The sequence below is a fragment of the Meleagris gallopavo genome, chromosome 9 (assembly GCF_905368555.1).
Source record: "Meleagris gallopavo chromosome 9, MGAL_WU_HG_1.1, whole genome shotgun sequence".
NCBI classification, from domain to species: Eukaryota; Metazoa; Chordata; class Aves; order Galliformes; family Phasianidae; genus Meleagris; species Meleagris gallopavo.
In genome coordinates, this window is record NC_139412.1 from 17855758 (window position 1) to 17875486 (window position 19729).

A 19729-nucleotide genomic window follows, 5' to 3' on the forward strand; every position below is an offset into this window, starting at 1 on the left:
GAGAATGACAACCCCATATGTCAGGTGCAGCAGGACCAGCAGCACGTGCCTCCAGAGGAGACTCTCATTGTACAGAGCAGTTTCAAAGAATTGGGTAAATGCTCCCATTTTACATTAGCAGCTGATAATTAGCATGCTGCTGTAACAGAGTGCAGCACTAGCTCAGCCACAGTATGAGGACAGCCGCTCATGTTTTGGACAGCTGGGAAGTCAGGGTGCCCTCCCACAGCTGAACGGAGCCCCGCTCTGCACTTGGGGAGCTGCTGTGCCCGGACACTTCTGTGGGTTCATTGTAGGTGCTTTATTAGCAGATGTAACCTTAGTAAGAATCAATCTCCTACACCACTGAGGCTAGAATTGAAAGACATCTTCACTTACAAATGTTCTCAATAATGACTTATCATATATTATTATTACTATTTGTATTATTAATATTTAAATTATGATTAAATAATTTTTCAGTAAAACTCACAACATCTAATTTTTATCAAAAGAATAGTGCACCGGACCTTGCCAGACACATTTAAACTCCTTTCTAATGGAGCACTTGCAATATAGCTAGATGAAATGGGTGGCATAGGAAAGGAAGCACCATTGTCATTTTTCCTCCCTCCCTCCCTCCCTCCCTCCCTCCTTCCCTCCCTTCCTTCCTTTCTTCCTTCCTTCCTTCCTTCTTCCTTCCTTCCTTCCTTCCTTCCTTCCTTCCTTCCTTCCTTCCTTCCTTCCTCCCTCTTCCTTTTCTCCTTCCTTTCTCTTTCTCTTTCTCTTTCTCTTTCTCTTTCTCTTTCTCTTTCTCTTTCTCTTTCTCTTTCTCTTTCTCTTTCTCTTTCTCTTTCTCTTTCTCTTTCTCTTTCTCTTTCTCTTTCTCTTTCTCTTTCTCTTTCTCTTTCTCTCTGGGAACGGCTTTTGTTCATTTTTTATTATCATTATCAGCAGTTAAAATGCTTCCCTTTTCAAGATCATTACTACTTTACAAGGACGTTCTAGTTCTGTAGTCAGGAAGCTTTTCAATTTAAACTGGCAACTAACATGACTTTTCATCAACCAGTACATTACAGCCAAATTAAAAATAAAATGCCTACATTTCTCAACTTCCTTTTTGTGTTCTATGAAGAGACATCTTTGGGATATTTCTCCAAAGCATCCCCTTGCAAACAGAGAGACATGATCCTACATCCAGGCCATCAAAAGTTGCAAACACTGATACAGCTGCTTGCCCCTGAACATAAAGTACCCATAAATCATAAATCACTTCACAGTTACCTCTTATCAAAGATTAATCTCCATTTTAAATGGTATTAAAAAGAAAGAAGCAGCATTTCTCCCCCTGCAATGCTGGGCCATGGCCCCACAGACCTTGTTAGACTTCATTTTTCACATTTGCTCACATAATTCAAAACTTGCTAAAAAGAAACGTTTACTGCGGTTGAAACTCGAGCACTTGTTCAAATTAGAAGAAAAACTAATAAATACAAGCAGGAAATAAAACTACCTCAGCCCATGACACATTGGGCTTTTCCAGGCAGAAGACACACAGCCATGATGGCAGATCCCAACACTGCCATGGTGCTCCTCAAATGATTATTCCACAGTTCTAATACTTGATTCCATCGTTTACTTTATGTATGTTTTTAAGACAGAAGTTAGTAACTAGTGATCCATCTGTAGCAACAGTGACACTAAACAGGCAGAAAAGAATTTGGAAGGAGAAAAAAGAGAATCTGAAATTCCTGGAGAAAAAGCTGCAACTGTGCAAACTGTTCACAAGCTCAGTATGTCTGGATGGAATTTGGGAAATTCGGATTAAGCTCTCAAAGTGAGCAGAACCCACTGGGAAGGTGGAATGGCCAGGCTAAGTGATCACTAATTTGGACTCTCCAAGGTAATTTACGTTATAGCAATTAAAGTTGAGATTCCCTTGCTATTCTATTTATGAACACTATTAACCTATGACCTTTCTCTTAAGTTTACATCCAACTGTTTTCAATTTTTTTTCCTGAGCAAAAGGAAAGCAGTTGCTGAGGAAGTTATTTCTCATAATAATTAATTGTATTTGGAGCCTGAGAGGTGAATACGTACTTTAAGACTATCTGGCTGTCGTGTTGTGCTGTGTAATTATATTAGAGATATGTCTTTGGGATCCTTCAGCTGAGCTGTTGCTAATACCCTTGGTTTTATTTGTATTGATTTTGCTTTAAGTGCAAAGGTGCCAGATGTTCTTCATTTAGTTGAATATAAAAAGATGAGCAAAATCCTGCTGCAAACTTTAGTGGTGCCAACAGAGAACATGCTTTGACCCTACATTAATATTTGGCTTTTGTTAAGTCAATTTTAATGACATTTCAATATGCAAATGCAATAATAACTCTTATGCTATGGATAAGCACACTCTAAAGGCAAGCAGGAAAAGCGGAGCAGTGTGGCATCTGCCTCTCTGAACACATCTCCTCTTGTGTCTTATTCAACCAGTCGTTAACAAGTTCATTCTGATCCACAGCTGAATGACTGGAAGAAAGGCTGTTGTTTCTTATACCTAGTCTGGAAAATCAGGTTTTAACAACTATATTGCACACTGTTATTCAGAGGGTGCTGGTTTCAGGGAACAGAGAGTTAATGCTGGCAGCAATTATCCATTTCCAGGATGCTCATCATGTGTAATATGATGGCTTAAGAACACAAAGTAGCATAAGTAGCACAGTGAATAGTGCAGGGAAAAAATATTCCCAAAGAAAGGAGTTAAACTGGGAATCCTCTGCTTCGGGGAGCTGAAAGTGTGCAACACAGATGCTAATTTCTGGAAGAAGAGGCAGGTGCTAGGCTCAATGAAGAGCACAATCCTTTCACAACTGGGGGAAACACTGCGCCAAGAATTAATGAGTGTGCTGGCCACCAGGGAATAAAATAACACTGTAAACTTCAGTAAACAACAAAGCTCCATGATTGGACTTAATAAACTGGGCTGTCGAAATATACTGCCCCTTTGTGGGACCAGCCATGGAGAACACACATGCTTTGCAGCAGGTATCAATATAGTTGTGTCTGTGGATGAATACAGAAATACATGCAACTTGTAAGAATAGCAGAGAGAGATGAGCACACTGCTGGAGCCATTGCCTTGCTGTTGTGAGATGTACGACAGAATGTCTTATCTTTGGCTCCTGAATGATATTCATGCAGATATCTCATGGATTATTTTCAGAAATAACTTACTATGAGATTTCTACATAAAACAAAGATCTAGTACAAGAAGCCAACCCTCCTTCAAGTTTATATTTTCCCCCGAGCACCTGGATTTGCTTTTCCAAATTTACATCACTAAAAATAAACCGCATGATCATTTGTACCGTTGTTACAAAGACATGACCATCTGCCACCTCAAGATACCTACGTGAGATTGGCAGTTTTCTGGGACAACAATATACTCCTATCACTTTTGGTGTCACATGGGATAGACAACAGCAGCTTAGCCACCAGCATTTCTGAGACAAAAAGTATTGTGCACCTATTGCTTTAATGCGCCCTATATGTTTGGCTCCTCCAAATTGCAAGTAAGTTCATAGTCAGTGCATTAGGTATTTTAAAAAAAGTGTAAAACTTTGTTTAATGAAACTTATCTACAGTTTCAAATTATGATTAAAGCACTTTCATTTGATTAGTGTGCATAGATCATATGTCATATATGTGGTCATCTATCTGTTGCTCTCTCCTAACAAAGGGTTTATTTTCACAGAGGATAAATTTCTTAAGAGTGAATGATGCTCAGGAGAAGATATAGAGAAGATTTGTGTCCTGAAGCAAAACTGAGGTATGAAGTCAAAGTGTTCTTATGTAAGATCTGAAGCGGCAGCCTCTGAAGAGGAACGCTTAGGGTATGTGCTCAGAGACCTGAGACACTGCACTTCTGATGCACTCAGCAACAAGCTACTTCCTAGGCTAATCTTTTCCCTCCACTGAAGCACGAAGCGTTGCTGTTAGCAGAAGAACAGCTACCATCTCCAGGGCATGACTTGAAACGCAGATCTTCAGATTTCAAATAATTCTTGCTCTTTCTCTCACGCAAATTCATTACAGAATGTATTGAACTAAAAACTACGTAACTGTTTAAGTTTTGTACTTGTGTATTAGTTTGAGATATATTCAAGCAAAACCCAGAATGGTATAAAACATGACTTCTAACTTTTCAGGGTTTTATTAATTCTAACAAACTAATTCAGTGTTCTCATGAAATTTATGTAAAATATATAGAAAACAAATCCAAAGTGCAAGTTATTACACTTTATAATGTTGTATAAACAATGAACTCTTGATTATAAAATAGATATAAATGTGTAAAGGCACTGGGTAAAAGCACCGATCTGTAAATTACCAACTGGCTTAGTTGCCAGTTTGCCAAAGAGTGGTAGCAGTGGTAATTATGACATTCCACTTGACAGAAAACTGTGGCTTGTTTTGTTCACCTCTGGCCAGAGGAGTAGTCCCAGAAGTTCTTTTCCAGCCACAGGAGATTCCACTGGTCTCCAGCAGAGACAAATCTCAGCTCTCGCTGTCCCACCTCTGACAGTGTTGGCAGAGCTCAAGCTCACTTCTTCCTCTCCTTCTCTCCTTCTTCCTTCTTGACTAGGAGAAGTAGTACATAGAATATGCGTGTAGGCATAGCATATCCTATCAATGTACAGCAAATGTATAGTATATATATACTATCTAGTATATAGTATCAAAGTATAGCATGTAGTGCATATGCATAACATGCGTAATCAACAAATAAAATATCCTTTCATGGCCTGCTATGACATTGTAACCATGTCAGTGAATGAGGGGAGAGCGAGAGCCACTGATGCCACTTATCAGGACTTCAGTGAGGTGTTTGATATTGTCCCCCACAACATCCTTCTCTCCAAGCTGGAAAGATATGGATTTGATGGGTGGACTGTTCAGTGGATGAGGAACAAGGTTGTGGGATCGTACCCAGAGAGTGGCGGTCCATGGCTCAATGTCCAGATGGAGATTGGTGACCGTGGTGTCTCTCAAGGGTCCCTTTAAAACTTTCATCAGTGACATCGACAGTGCAATCAAGTGTGCCTTCAGCAAGTTTGCAGGTGACAAACACCAGGATGTACAGCACCATCAACATGCTTGAGGGACAAGATGTCTTCCAGAGAGACCCAGACAGGCTGAGCCGTGAGCCCAGGAGAACCTTATAAGGTTCAACAAAGCCAGGTGCAAGGTTTGGCACCTGGGTCATGGCAACCCTCACTACCAGGGCAAGCTGGGGGATGTAAGGATGGAGCACAGCCCTGCTGAAAAGGACCTGGGGTGCCGGTGGATGGCTGCTGGAATGAGGCAGCACTGTGCCCTCGCAGCCCAGAAAGCCAACCGGATCCTGGGAGCATCCAAAGCAGCACAGCCAGCAGGGCGAGGAGGGGATCTGCCCTTCTGCTCTGTGCTGTGAGACCTCACCTGGAGCGCTGCGTCCAGATGGGGAGTGCTCAGCACAGGAGAGACACGGAGCTGCTGGAGCGCATCCAGAGGAGGGCCACCAAAATGATCTGAGGGATGGAACACCTCCCTGCGAGGACAGGCTGAGAGCTGGGCTGTGCAGCACGGAGAAGGGAAGGCTGTGGGGAGAGCTGAGAGCGGCCCGTCCGTATCTAGAGGGACTGTAAGAAAGAAGAGGAAAGAGAGGTGGTGGGTGCCACATTCCTGGAGACCCCCAAGGTCAGGCTGGATGGGGCTCTGAGCACCTGATGGAGCTGTAGAGGTCCCGGTTTGTTGCATGGGAGTTGGACTAGGTGGTCTTTAAGGGTCCCTTCCAACTGAAACAATTATATGATTTTATGAAATAGCTAAACTGCTAAGGTTATTCTTAAAAGCATTTCTGTTAAAATGTGTCTCCTTCACAGATTATGTCACAATTTATTTTTATTCATTATATTGGAACCATCAAACAGCCAGACTTGCCATTTGCAAGTAGCCTTACCTTGAACAAGAACAGCACCATTTAGATCTCAACAACAGCACTGGCTGAGAGTATGGAAACATTTTACTCTGTAGGTTCTTCTTTCCAAAACCATTCCAGGATTTGAATCCATTCTAAAAGATGCTTCAGAAATGCACATAAACCCCATCTGTCCTGTTGGGCAGAAAGAAACCTATCTTTTTTCTCTGCTAGATTTCAGACTGTGCATACCGCATAGTATCATTATTAGGTATCAAGAACAAGTGTGATTTTCTTCCTTGGTGTGAAAAGAACGTGCAATCACTTAAGTTTCCAAACTAGAATACAGGCTAGAACCTATCTGTTAGGTAATTTCTCATCTGTAATTTCCACTCATTCCCTGCTGGCATTATTTCTGATCTCCTCTCTATCCCCTCAGTAACATATGAGGGAGCATTAAGCTAACCAAATTAAAATAAATAAAGAGAGAAAGAGAGAAGGAGAGGAAGGAAGAGAGGAAGAGAGGAAGGAAGAGAGGAAGAGAGGAAGGAAGGAAGGAAGGAAGGAAGGAAGGAAGGAAGGAAGGAAGGAAGGAAGGAAGGAAGGAAGGTAGCAAGCAAGCAGGCAAGCAGGGAAGGAAGGAAGGAAGGAAGGAAGAAAGGAAGGAAGGAAAACAAAGAAAGAAAGAAGAAAGGATAGACGGAAGAAGGAAAGAAAGAAAGGCAGAAACAAAGGAAGGAAGGATGGGTTGAGGAGCATTCTTCATTTCAAAAATGTTAACAAAAACCCAAACCTCAATCTTCCTGCCCCCAGCCTTTCATTAATCACTCACTAACATTCAATACAAAATATTTTTTAGCACATGAGGAATGAGAAGTAATTTTATTAACTACGTTTTGTTTCCTACCAGTGTTCTACAGATGACCATCTTGTCATAAGCACTATAGAGAGGGCATTAAATTCACTGTTTTCTGTTTCTTCATCTGTAGTCTTGTTAAACACGAGAAAAAGAATTATCTAAAACCACAGCCTAAGTTTATCTCTAGATTTTGCATCATTTTTTAGCAGAGCTAGAGCTCAATTTGGAATACTTGAAGGACAAATTTTATCTGAAATGCCACGTACAAAAACTTTTCCCTCATCTCCCTGTTCTCCTGAGAAAGCAGCTCTGATGTTCTTGCATTCAAAATGAAAACTTCCGACTGTATCAACAGAAACGATTGTTGATATCAAAACTACTGGTGAATAAGTTAGCTTTTCTGATTTCACAACTGAAAACAGACACATTAAAATTTGAACTGCTACCCAAATCCAAAGCACACTATTAACCACCTCAGTTCCAGGGTGCTCCCTCTGGACGGAACCCACATGTACAGCTTTCCCCAGCACCTTCTGGGAACTGCGTGTGGCATCCCAGCTTATCCACTTCAGAGAAATGCAGAGCAAAGGATAATGGAACAACATAACTAGAAAATGTCTCATTTTGCATTCAAATGAAAGTCTGAGAGATGAGCCAGCACAATCTCTTTCTCTAATTTTACTTACCAGCCTGCCCTTGAAAGTGCCTCAGAATCACTTAGTGCAGAAAGATCTTGAAATCTGAAGACCGAGTGCCCCATTTAGCGATAGCTAATTAGTCTACACATTGTGCAATGCAAAAATATAATTGACTCTGTGTGTAAAACTATCTGAGGGGAGCCAGGGCATTTGCATGCTAATACAAGGCACTATTTGTAAAGATAGACCCTGCCATTATAAACGGGATATCAAAAAGGTGCCAATTACGAAGAAGGGGTGTGCTGCATTATAAACCAATCGCCTTGTGCAACTAACTGATGGCTCTACGCGCCATACAATCCAAAAATATAATTGACCCTGTCTGTAAAGCTATTTTTGGGACCAAGAAATCATTAGCATGCAAAAACCAAGAGCTGGTTACAAAGCAGGGAGTCTGACCACTGCGACCATCTGCCTCCTGTGTGAGTCAGCTACGCTTTCTGGAGAAAGAAACAAAAATCCCTCTTTTTTTCTACTGCTGTCCAAAATAAAACCAGGGCTCATGAGGTTTTATGTATAGGGCATTTGCAGTACTCTGTAGAAGTGAAATATCTTTCAAAGGATTCTTCTGTTCAGATGGGAACCCTGCTGGCAAGGATCTCTGCCACTGGGAGCTCTGTGTCTTTGTACGCTGCTTTGAGTTGACAGTGATTCTTTTCTAGGGGTGTTCCTCATTTCCACCTGGAGAAAGAGTTCCACACATACACATGCAGAAAGTCCTTTAGTCAGGCAACACACTAACTTTTTCCATTAACAAACAATAAACATTAGCGAGTTAAAGATGTAATCAATGCAGTCCCTGTCCCCAAGAACAGCAACGACGTGACTGTGAATTATCAGCTACACCACACAAGTACCAGAGCTTTCTGTCTTCAGCATGCAAAAAAGCGTTCAAAAACACCTGCACTACTGATGTCAGTAGCACTTAGGTATTTCCACCACCCAAAACATCTCATGTCTACAGTCATCTCTTCTGTCAAAATTTCTTCTGAATTGAGACATTACTAAGAAAAATCTCACTCTTCACAACTTTGTTACCCTTGGGGTAAACTGCTGAGAAATTGTGCTGGGGCTGCAGCATTTTCAACATTCCTGGCAAATGCTTCTGTTTACTTTCCTCATACCTTATATTCTGGTGGTAAAACAACCCAAATGTGTTTTGATACATGAATGCTGTGAATAGCTACTGAAAGACGACGAAAGCATAAATGGAAGTGAATCAGCACTTTTTGCAGAGATCCACAGTGTCTCATCCTATGAGTCCTTTCCCGTGCATTTTGCCATAGAGCAGATCAGTGGCAGAAAGTTTATGACATGTGCATCATTTATTACCTGGCTTCAGGGATTTCCCAAAGCGCACTGCTCATGTGAAATGGATTCTGCCATCTGCACAAGGGAACCGCGGCTCTTGGGCTTTGATCCACAGGCATCAGGAAAATCCTTGGTGAAAAAAACAATGAATAAACTTCTTGTAAAAGAGCTTATATGTGTATACAGAGGTAAGTTCCTATCGGTAAATATTATTTCACTAAACCCAAACATCCGTCTACTATGGAGTGTAAGTAATTTTCTTCCATCACATTCTGCCTGCTCATTTTTCTTTGCTCTTTGTAAGAAATTTTTGTGTAGATGTACCCTAGCTTTAATACATATTAACTATCTTCTCCCTTCCCTTCCCTTCCCCTTCCTTCTCTCCTACTCTACTCTATGCCATCCCACCTCACCCCACCTCACCCCACCCCACCCCACCCCACCCCATCCCATCCCCATCCCATCCCATCCCATCCATCCCATCCCATCCCATCCCATCCCATCCCATCCCATCCCATCCCATCCATTCTGTTCTTCTTTTCAGTTCACTAGGTCTCCACTTTAACCATACACTGAATTAACTTGATTTCATATTTCAGAACAAGCATGTATCTGTGGGCTCTCCTTGGAATGTTTTTTTACTTTTCTGTCTAGCTAAATGGAGACTGAGTTGGCAGGAAAGAAAATTAAAAACAAACAAACAAACAAATCAGAAAATAATTAAAAAAAAAAGTCATCAGTGAGGATTTTCTTCAGAGAATATTCGCTAACTAGGTGTCTTTTCTGACACTGTTTGCTAATGATAGATTTTTTTAAATATTTTTTTAGATTATAAAAAGTCTGAAGAAGCTTTCTTTATTCATTATCCATCCTCTCTCCAACATGCCCATATTTCGATTCCTTGCGTCAGGAGAAAGAGAAGATGCAGAAGTTTGCCTTAAATTGCAGTAGTGTATTAATCAACGTTATTCACCAGAGCAACTGTCCAGCTTTCCCCCCCCATGCAGGAGTCACCAAATAAAGCAAGATTTTACAGCTGACAAACATGTGGCTGTCCCCAGAGCTTCATGGTAAGTGGCTTTTGTTTTTTTTCCTTTCTTTATTTCACTTTCCTTCTAGTCTACTGAGATGCACTGGAACATACTTTCCTGCTCTGTGGTTTTGGGCGGATTTTTTTTTGCAGTCGCACTCTGTGTTAGCCCCAGCCATTTCTATTCATAACTTTATCAAGTAAGTAAACAACTGCAGCAATAAAGATAGCTTCACTTGCACTGCCATACCTGACACACAAGCTGAGAGCAGTGGATGTCACCTTCTCACCCAAAGGACTATGCGGATGGAGGGACAGCACAACACTCATCTCTTTTGTGGCTGTTAAGACACACTGCTGCTTTCCCTTCCTTCTGGTTTCTGCTGCTTTCTGGTACCAGTAGACAGAACAAAAAGCACATCCAGGAAAGTCCAGGATTGGATGTTGCAGAATAAGTGTGAGGTTCCTGATGGTGTAACCAGCATTTTTCTGAAAACCAGCCATGTGGGTTCTTAGCAGCCACTACATTTATTCTGGGAGATCATTGAAAAGAGGAAGTGGTTGGGAGCGGAATACAGGGAGCTGGTCACTTCTGCTTTCCTCACATACTTTTGTCTCCTCCTGTTGTACCAGTACCTGAAGGTGGTGCATCTTCACCATCCGTACCTGGTGTCGGAGTAAGTTGCAGCTTCAGGAGTTTATAAATATTATTAGAGTTCATATCTCACACAGACATCACATTTACAAGAATTATTAGCTCTGCTACAAAACTTGCTTTAGAATTCAGTCTCCTTCCCAACCTACGTTACAGCCAGCTTTAAAATTCTGGTTACTGTGTTCTGAACTTCAACTACTATTTTACAGTGCCATTTAATAAGTAAGCGAATAAATAAATAAATCAGCAGGACCGTGACATCTTTAATAACAACAAATTTAAGAAAAGGAAATACTTTTAGTGAGCAGGAGCCCGTTCTGAGAAGCTGGTAGGCCCTCCCTCTCAGAGTACCCATGAGCATTACAGTGCATTCCCAGATCACCTTAAATAATGCCAAACAAACCAGCACAGTGAGCAATAAATAAAACACTTGTGCAATCTAAAAAGTACGAGTAGAATGACAACTGGCAAAGAATTAGTTTTCTTCCTGCCTTAAACCCACCACCCTGTTGAGACGAATGCTATTGGGCTTTTAACATAATGGAAAGCAAGGTAAAAATTCTCATCAGATTCTCTACAGCATCTGCTTCACTGGTTCAGCTAAGGTAAAATGTTAGTCTTTGTTTTTTTAGGGTTTTGCAGGGACTCAAAGATGCTCAGCTACTGTCTCAGAGTCAATACCATCAATGATATTACTTCTACTTTGTGAAAGCAAAGAGCCAGGCCTGCTACCATTCCCTGCATAGCCATGATAGAAGCAGTCCCACTGAAACACTGCTGCCCCCAGCACAACTACTCTTGGGTATCTCTTAGTTCACTAGCACTTAATCCATTTGAGGTAGGCTTTACCAGTAGTGTAGAGAGTTAATTTTTTTTATCAGACTGTCACACAGTAGTAAGTCAAATGCTGTACAAAAGCCTAAGTGCATTGCATTTATATACACAATAAACCCCATCATTTTATCACCACAGTTTTACAATCTGGACTTCCAAAGCTGCTGAATACTCTTCTATTTTTTAACATTCCATGCCTAAGTTTTCAACCTTGAGCAGTAACTGAAAAAAATGGAAATTAAATAATTTACCAGTTTCAGATTCTAACCAGTAAATTGCTGTGAATTTGTAACCATACTATCATTTTCATTGTACTACATTGGCCATTTAGGTGAATGATAACCCAGGAGACAACACCATGCAGGGCTAGCAAACAAATAAATCATTTAGATTGCGCACTGCTTTCAACTGAAAAAGGGGCAGTAAATCTGTCCTGCCATTGCCTTCTCTTTTGTTGAATTTTCAGGATGGTGCAGTCTTTTCATTGAAACAAATAAAAAAAAAAATTTCTACAGATTTAATTTATTGTCTGGGTTTTGAGCATAATGGCTGAGGCTGACCAATACAAGTCAATGTGCTAGAAGAATAGGTTTAGTCATTTAAGATCATGCCAGATAAAACATACGTCTAGTTTTAAGTGTACAAAGAGAAAATTCTGGTTACAGCATGGCACCATCTAATGGCTTCGGCTTTAACTGCAAGATTCCTAAAAAGCTCCAACTTACGAAGGTGCAAACTGCCCTAATATCAGTATTCTGCTCACCCTCCCCTCCATGTATCATAAGCAGATAGGAAAAGAAAAAAAGAAAAAATATAAATTTAAAATATTAATCTGGACTGACAACTTAGATGACCTCGGTTGAATATTTTAGTTCCAAGATAAATATTTAAACACAGACAATATTTATGTATAAAAACAATTTAGTGTTTGTATATAAATGCAGACACATAAATATCAGAAGTCCACGTTTGCAGAGATTATCACTTTTTTCTTTCCAATTAAAAATATCTGGCACATCATAACATTACATTTCTTTGAAAAGTTTGATTGGAAAGACAAGACTTTATACAATTCATCATCAACTTGTGTTTTGATTTTGTTTATTTGGAGTGAGATAGAGGTAGGTAGGAGATCACCAAGACTCTTTGCATGGTAAGACTAATTTCCTTGCATGCTCTCATTGCAAGTGTGGAAACACTAATATGTAAATTCCTTGTAAGAATGCCAAAGATTTATTAATCTTTTAAATATATTCAGAAATGAAACAGTGAGAGATGCACTGAATAAATACGACAGGCAGAAATCTTTATCTGAATATGAAGTGTAGTTTAAGAACACGACCCTTCTTGGAGGTGTTCAAGAAACATTTAGATGTTGTACTGAATGACATGATTGAGTGGGAAATAATGGTGATAAGTGGGCATTTGGACTGGATGATCTTGGAGGTCTTTTCCAACCTTTGTGATTCTGTGATTCTTTTCTACAATTCTGACTGCCATTCAGATGTTAACAGAAAAACAAGTCGTATGTAAGACACTTAAAAGTGAAAGGGTCCATTAACTTTACCATTCCATCAATTCAAGGCACTTAAATCCCATTTAAAACTAAGAGCATACTTCTTTCCCAGGAACAGGCAGCCCAGAGCAGGGCTGGCCATCCTCCCACCCACCGCAGCCATCCTTTGGCTCTGGGATTCCCTACATCTTTTATTGCTGCTTTTGAAACGAAACTCAAAACCTCAGCACAGAATTGCACTGAGTTCATCTGTAAGTCTTCTCCTTATTCTCCAAATTTCCTGAGAATCAGCAAAGCTCCCTCTCTGGTAAATATTTAGTCATCTGAGGCTAGCCAGGGAGTGCACAACTGGAAAGACTTGCTGCTGAGTCTGATGTGAACTCCATGGCATCAAAGACAAGTTAAACATAATGAAAATGTTTCAAGTGACTGTGGTGGAATTTGGTCACAGTTGGTGTAATCCATATTATACAGATCTTTTCATCTGCAAAAATAGCCCCGTGAAAAGAACAGCAAACGTTTAAAGGCAGATCCATAAAGTAATTCAACAGTTCTCACGTACTGAAAATATACTTAGAAGTGCCAGGAAACAAGAAAATAATTTTTGTAGAGAGTGAATAAAAGTACCAAATGAGCTGATGTACTAGAAATAGATCTGATTAATCCTTTTCTTTCTCCTTTGGAGAAAGACAATCACAAGCTCTACTCCCTGCTTTTTCCTCCACACAAACTTTCACATGTTCCACTCATGCACAGATAATCAGTTATTTTTATGATTACTGCTGGATTAAATCCTATTCATATCAGTAATGCAAAAGCATTTCCTGACTCAGCTATAATTTTGCTGTCCCCCCTTATGAGCATAGCATGAATCTGTTCGGAAGTGCAGACGGTTCTGAATCATGTTTTAAGAAACAAGATGTTCATGACTATGCGTGCTTTGGCAAAGCCTCAACACAACATGACGATGCATTTCTTTTAGATCTCTGTTGACGACAGCATTGTAAAAGTGGATCCCAAGGCCTGTGCTTCAGGGCTGCAATAATGCATTTGTCCAACTAGCAAAAGTCCTATGCACGGACAGGGAGCCTCTATTCACTGCTGAGAACATCACTACTGTGTCAGACACCGAGTAGTTATGATCACAGTCAGTCACTTGGACAGCATAGTATGTAAATACCACAGCCTCCATAGAAAAGATCTAAGCTTCAAATGTTGTTACTTGTAAGTTTATTGTACTAGAAGTGCCAGTAGGAGGAGAAAAAAAGAATAAATCACACAATCACATATTATAACTTTGCATTTATACATATGCTTTATTTAGAAGTCCGTTCTGGCAGTCAGAATGCAAAAGCCCTCTCGCACAACGTAGATCTAAATGCAGACATAGTTCTTGTTTACAAGGATAGTTACAAAAGCAAGAAACAGAAAGAACAGCCTGAGGCAGTGGCAGGTTATTTCCAGCTGGAAAGCCCATGCACATCAGCTAGATTACTTTACTAGGAAAGCAGAGTGGTGCATTTGCCATGGTTGTGCCAGGACACAACCAAAGGCTGCGGTGGGATTTGAGCTGGGGAAACAACTGAGCGCTGAAGCAGCATAAATTGATGGTTCAGACTGAAGGACATCACAAAGAGTAAAGGGCAGCAATTTAAACATCACTTAACGGAAGGACAGAAGAGGAAGAGTAGAGCAAAGTAAGATTGTCAGAGAAGTGAATTATGCTACTTTTGTATAGAAATACGGTCCAGTTAAAGTACTGAAAATGACTACAGTCTACTGAGGAAGTTCGCGACTGAGTAGTTTATGCTTATGGCCTAATATATCCCAAAATATACATCTAGCCATATCTTTTAAAATGCATCATTTTTTCCAATCATTGCCATTGATCACTTTATCATGTGTTTTCTGTTGAAAAAAAAGGGGATTAAATAGCAACTAATTCTACTAACTATATATTTTCAAGCTGCAACTTCCACACATAGATATTCTGGCTAGTTTCACAGTGATTCCAAAACCTGGATGATTCTGCATTGCTCAAACCACATCATAGTCACACATAAGGGGAGATGGAGCCAGAGAGAAAGCACTGCCTTCCTGCACTCTTGCTTCACTCTACTGTGCCCTACAGCTTTGTTTGGCAAAGGTAAATTGCAGTGAGAAAATTCTTATTCCTCTTCACACTGACCTCCCGTAGCTCAGATTATTATTCTTTTTCCTCTGTGAAAGCAGCATTGCTGTATTCTGCTTTTTGTTCCTCCTTTGCACAGGGCAGTGCAGAGCTGCAGGTAGAGCACAGCTTCCTGCTGGTTTGTGATGGGTAGTTCATTGCTTCTGTAGCACAAAGTTGCTATAGGTCACTGCCTACACTGCTTGAAAAAGCACACTGGGCTTGCCATCCAAAAGCTGGCTTTCAATCCTTCCAAGATTAGGAACATTGAAATCCACAAGAAAAAGATGATTGAGCTCCCTTTTCCTCTGTCCCTCCTTCAAATGGTAAGCACATGGTCCTCGGTTCTTCTCAAGTCTGCAAGAGACTTTCCCTCTCCTCTTATCTATCAGTACAACTCATCTTTACTTGCCTTTCTCTTCCCAAACCAGAGTCATAACGTGGTCAAAAATGGAGCTATTAAAGAACTTTGCTAGTTAAAGAAAATGAAGCTGAGAAGTTGAAGGTGCAGCTGCATTCTAGTGATACCCTGAAACTACAAAAAGGTGTTATGACAGAGATATGGAATAAAACCTGGGAGATTAGCAATAGATCCTTAGTTTGCATTCCTCAAAATCTGAATCTCTTCCTCTGTACCACATTTCTCAAATAGTCGATCCCTGCCAGCTTTTATTTCTGTGACCCTGTATGGCTGAGAAAGAGGGGGATGGAATGCCGAATCCAAAAATAGGGCAGAAGAAGAAGAGGCATAAAAGCAGAAGTGGGAGATAGGCAGTAATCGCGACAGAAATTCAGCTATCTTTGTTCATTTTGGAGGAAGATAGCAGTAAATCATCTGCCAGTCTCTAGCAAAAATACTCGAGTAGTGGTTCTCAAATGGAAGGAAAACAACTCTACCAAAGTCATACAAGGGAAAAAAGACTGATAAATAAACTTGCTTACAGAACCTTGAGGCCTAATGTATGCAGTAGTGAGAGTAACTGCACTATTGGATAAGTGCATCTTTTTGTATGAGAGGAAATAACAGTGTTTGGCAATGGCTAGATATCAGGCTAGCATTAAAATAAGGGGAAAAGATTCACTGTTTTGTACACATAGAAGAAAACAACTCAAATCCAGATTTAGTGGCATTATAGATTGCTTAGTGTTGAGTGGAAATATCCGTAAGGACGCTTCCTTATGCTGACTTTGAAATTTGCCTCTAATGAAATTCTTCCTTTCCCTTGAATCCACCCATGAAGCTTGATAGCAAGGAGCAGGCCTTTTAGCAAATAGCACGTTTCCCTTTCTGCATAAATTGGGATCATCTACCTGGACAATCTGTGGCCAAAGGCTGAATAACCCAGTTTTGCAAATATTATCCACTCTGCACTTTAAATCATAATCTCTGCCCTCTCCTGATCTTTAGAAACATGTCACATCCTACTGAAGCATTAAGGAGAGAGACAGAAATTTGCAAATCGCTGTTCACATTGAGAGGAAATCACAGTTTAGTGGGATATGTGGAGCACACACTTCTGAGAACCTATGTGCTGCTCCCAGCTCCCAAGATGGCCTTATGAAACCTGACTCAGTTTGCCCAGTGCCTCAGTCTGCCAGCCCAGCAGTGACCCAACAGTACGATCCTCACACTGACAGCTGCACAGCTCACAGCCACCAGCACATCTCCTGAGTGCACAGCCCTCCTGGACTTGTCAGGCACTTGTCCCACTACTTTTCTGCTAACGTATTGCTTGCTATTTTGAAGTATTCTATGATATTCTGTGACACTATAAATTGATCATTTCACCATTTAAACAAGAAAAAAATCTTTTTTTTCTTGATATGAGATGTCATTTGAATGCATGTACGTGCAAGTTTGATACCCCTCCTAGAACTGAACACACATTATATCTAACCAGCCAGGACAACAGCAGCTTAGCAGCAGCTGCTACCTGCTGCTTCTCCTCTCTGCATTTCGCACAGAGGTCTTACCTCAGCCAACCCTGTGACTTTCTCCGAGGTGGGCTACCTTGATAGACCTCCCTTTTCCTCAGCACTTGCTCCACACAAAGCTCTCCAGGTCGCCTTCTTCCTCTGGCTCTCCTGATACTGATGTAACAGAACTAATTCCTCGGTCTGGGCTAGTTAAAGTGACTTTAACATGGATTGATGCCACAGTGAAGACAGGAGAGCTGAAAAAATTGCAGAAATGGTCACAACTCAACTGCCTCTGAATGAAATAGCAAGCAAGGCACTGAGTGTACTCAGTGCTTACAAACGTTATGTTCCTAAGACTCATTTCTGATGGCATAATTTTCAGACAGTCAATACATTTGACGAAATTATTGCACTCAAAGTTTTAGATTCATTTTACACTACTTTAGAAGAGTATACAAAGTTATGCCTTAATGAAAATCTTGGGAGAAAAGCTGACATATGTATTTAATAAATAAACCATTTGTGACTGTTAGCTGAAAGTAAAAAAGAAAAGCATTTTATAGGAGGAAAGAACTGTACAAATACTGAGAAAATTGTTTCTAGACTCTAGACTGGCTCAGTAGTGTCCCATGGCATATGAGATATTCTGAATAAAACGGAGTGTACTAAGAAAGGGTAATCTTCTATGTAATATATATACAAAGCTAGCTTGTGCATGTTACAGTGGTGTCTGCTTCAGATTACTCTGTGCTTCCTCACCTCTAATTTCCCCACTGTCTCTACACCAGCATTATGAGGAAAGATAAAGGAGGCAGACAGCGAAGGGGAAAGGGGCATAAAGAAGGCCATACCATCAACTCAGCATGAAGAGTCACTCGTGGTACTTTAAATAGATCTTAAAATCCACGAAAACTTAAGTTTCACTTTTTCACAATCTTTGAATGATAGGTCAGCTCCAGCACTAAGAGGGTTCTGCTCTACTTGTGCTGTGACAGTTGTGCAGATGCCCAGCAGACTGCGTGTGGATGGCTGTAGGTGTGTAATACTGGGAAAAGGGGGGAGATTATTAATTATTTTCCATAACCTTTTTGTCATTTGCTCCCAATGGGACGATTTTGCCACAACACAATGCAGGGTTTGTACTCCCCATTATGAGAGCCTGGAAGAAGCTAATGTGCCTTTGGGTACCTAATCAGCCTCTCCCAGAGGCAAGCGGCAGACTTCAAAGGAGGAACAAAAAGGAAGAGCTCTGCTTAATTAGTGCTTGGCTCCGAAGGGGAGCAGGCCTGTGGAAGACACAAGGATAACTGCTCTCTGTCAGAGTCCCTTGGAGAAGCAGGCCTGCCAAAAGACGTTTGCTTTTCTGGCTGCCAAAATCCAACTTCAGCTTGCCCAAGTACCGTCTGTGTGGAAATTTTTCTGTATTCACGGAAAGGGACAAAGGTCTGCTGTCAACACATCCCAGAAGCAAAATGAAATGGAACCGTTCTGCACACAGAGGTCAAATCTTACATACAGCATAGGATAGAGGTTGAATATCTTGAATTTATATGTTGGATATATGTTGAATAGCAGGCTCTGCCCTCCAATATCTCCAGATGCCACAAGGCCACAGCAGTTCTTTCTGTCTAAATGCTTTATGTGTATATGCACACATACATTTAAATAAAACTGCATCCTCTTTCTGTTACAACAAGTTTTAATTGTTCTCTCCATTTCATTTTTCTCTCCCCAGCTGCATCTCTGATCAAGAGCAGTGTAACTGCGTGCACCAGTATCAACAGAATAGAGATCTCCAAGACCAACACTTTCTCTTAGAAACCTTTTATTTTCTTGCTTGTCTTGTTGTGGCGGAAACAAAGTAGATTGATTTGTTGTAGCACCCAGGAGAATACAAGGCATGAACAGCTGAGGGGGGACAGAAGCTTTGGAGACACGGCAATAACAGAAACAAGAGCTTAAGAAGCACATCTTTACAGATGGCTTCACATCCTGTGTTATGAAACCTACTCACGTCGAGAGGACACCACTTCGTTTTCAAAGACCAAATGAAGCGCACAGTCAGATTTATTATATGCTTCAAAAAGAAGAGATACACTCTCTGAATAAAGAATCCATGCTCAAATGCACAGCAAAATGAATGTACGATTTTCCTGTTTCGCATTCTTCATCCTGAGCATGAAGTATACACACAAGCCTTTCTATGCAGGTTAATTCATAGACAGAAAAATAAAACTCGTGTTAATAACAGAACATGAGGAAAGCTCAAGCCCTTCAAGACTTTAAAAGCAAACAGTTCAAATTTGCTGTTCACCACAGGGTAACTAAGAAGAGAAAAACGAAGGATGGAAAAATTGAGACAGAGTCTGTTTCTTCTTTATCTTAAGACTAAGCAAGTAGGGCATCATCAAAGTATTATAAATAAAAAAAGAATAAAATAGACAAATGATTCTAAATGAGTATGAAGTAATATTTGCTATAAGCTTCTGGCAGTCAAGGGCCTTATGTAGAAACAGTCAGCTTCTGGGTTTTAAAACCCAATGAATCAGTCTAATTTACAACCATCTGGTCTTTGTGTTAAGACAGAAAGGAAGGAAAAAAAGTATCATGGCGTGAAGAGGGCTAGGGGAAAGACAGAGCTAGGGGAGCACTGTTCAAACTGAACACATTATTCAGTTTTCATTTAGTACAGATAAAAGTTCAGCATGAAGACTGTCATTAAAATATAGCCTGAAAGTAAACCGAAAAGGCAATCTCTTTTTCGGTATGAGCTTCAGCTGTTTCAAAAGGATATCCTTATC

At 40.5% G+C, this 19729-nt stretch overlaps 1 long non-coding RNA gene across 4 annotated transcripts in view; it reads right to left on the reverse strand.

Annotated features, from left to right (window-relative positions):
* The window catches only part of LOC104912220 (uncharacterized), a 65512-nt gene that overhangs the window by 12696 nt on the left and 33087 nt on the right, over window positions 1–19729 (reverse strand). For 3 of the 4 annotated variants that reach the window (XR_014884980.1, XR_014884977.1, XR_014884978.1), the window contains exons 2-5: window positions 8825–8932; window positions 7481–8173; window positions 5978–6130; window positions 5458–5657 (exon numbers count right to left, since the gene is read on the reverse strand). This is a non-coding gene — a long non-coding RNA (uncharacterized LOC104912220). Of the gene's footprint in view, window positions 1–683; window positions 4618–5457; window positions 5658–5977; window positions 6131–7480; window positions 8174–8824; window positions 8933–19729 lie in introns of those variants that run through there. The other variant, XR_014884979.1, reaches the window with a different exon arrangement.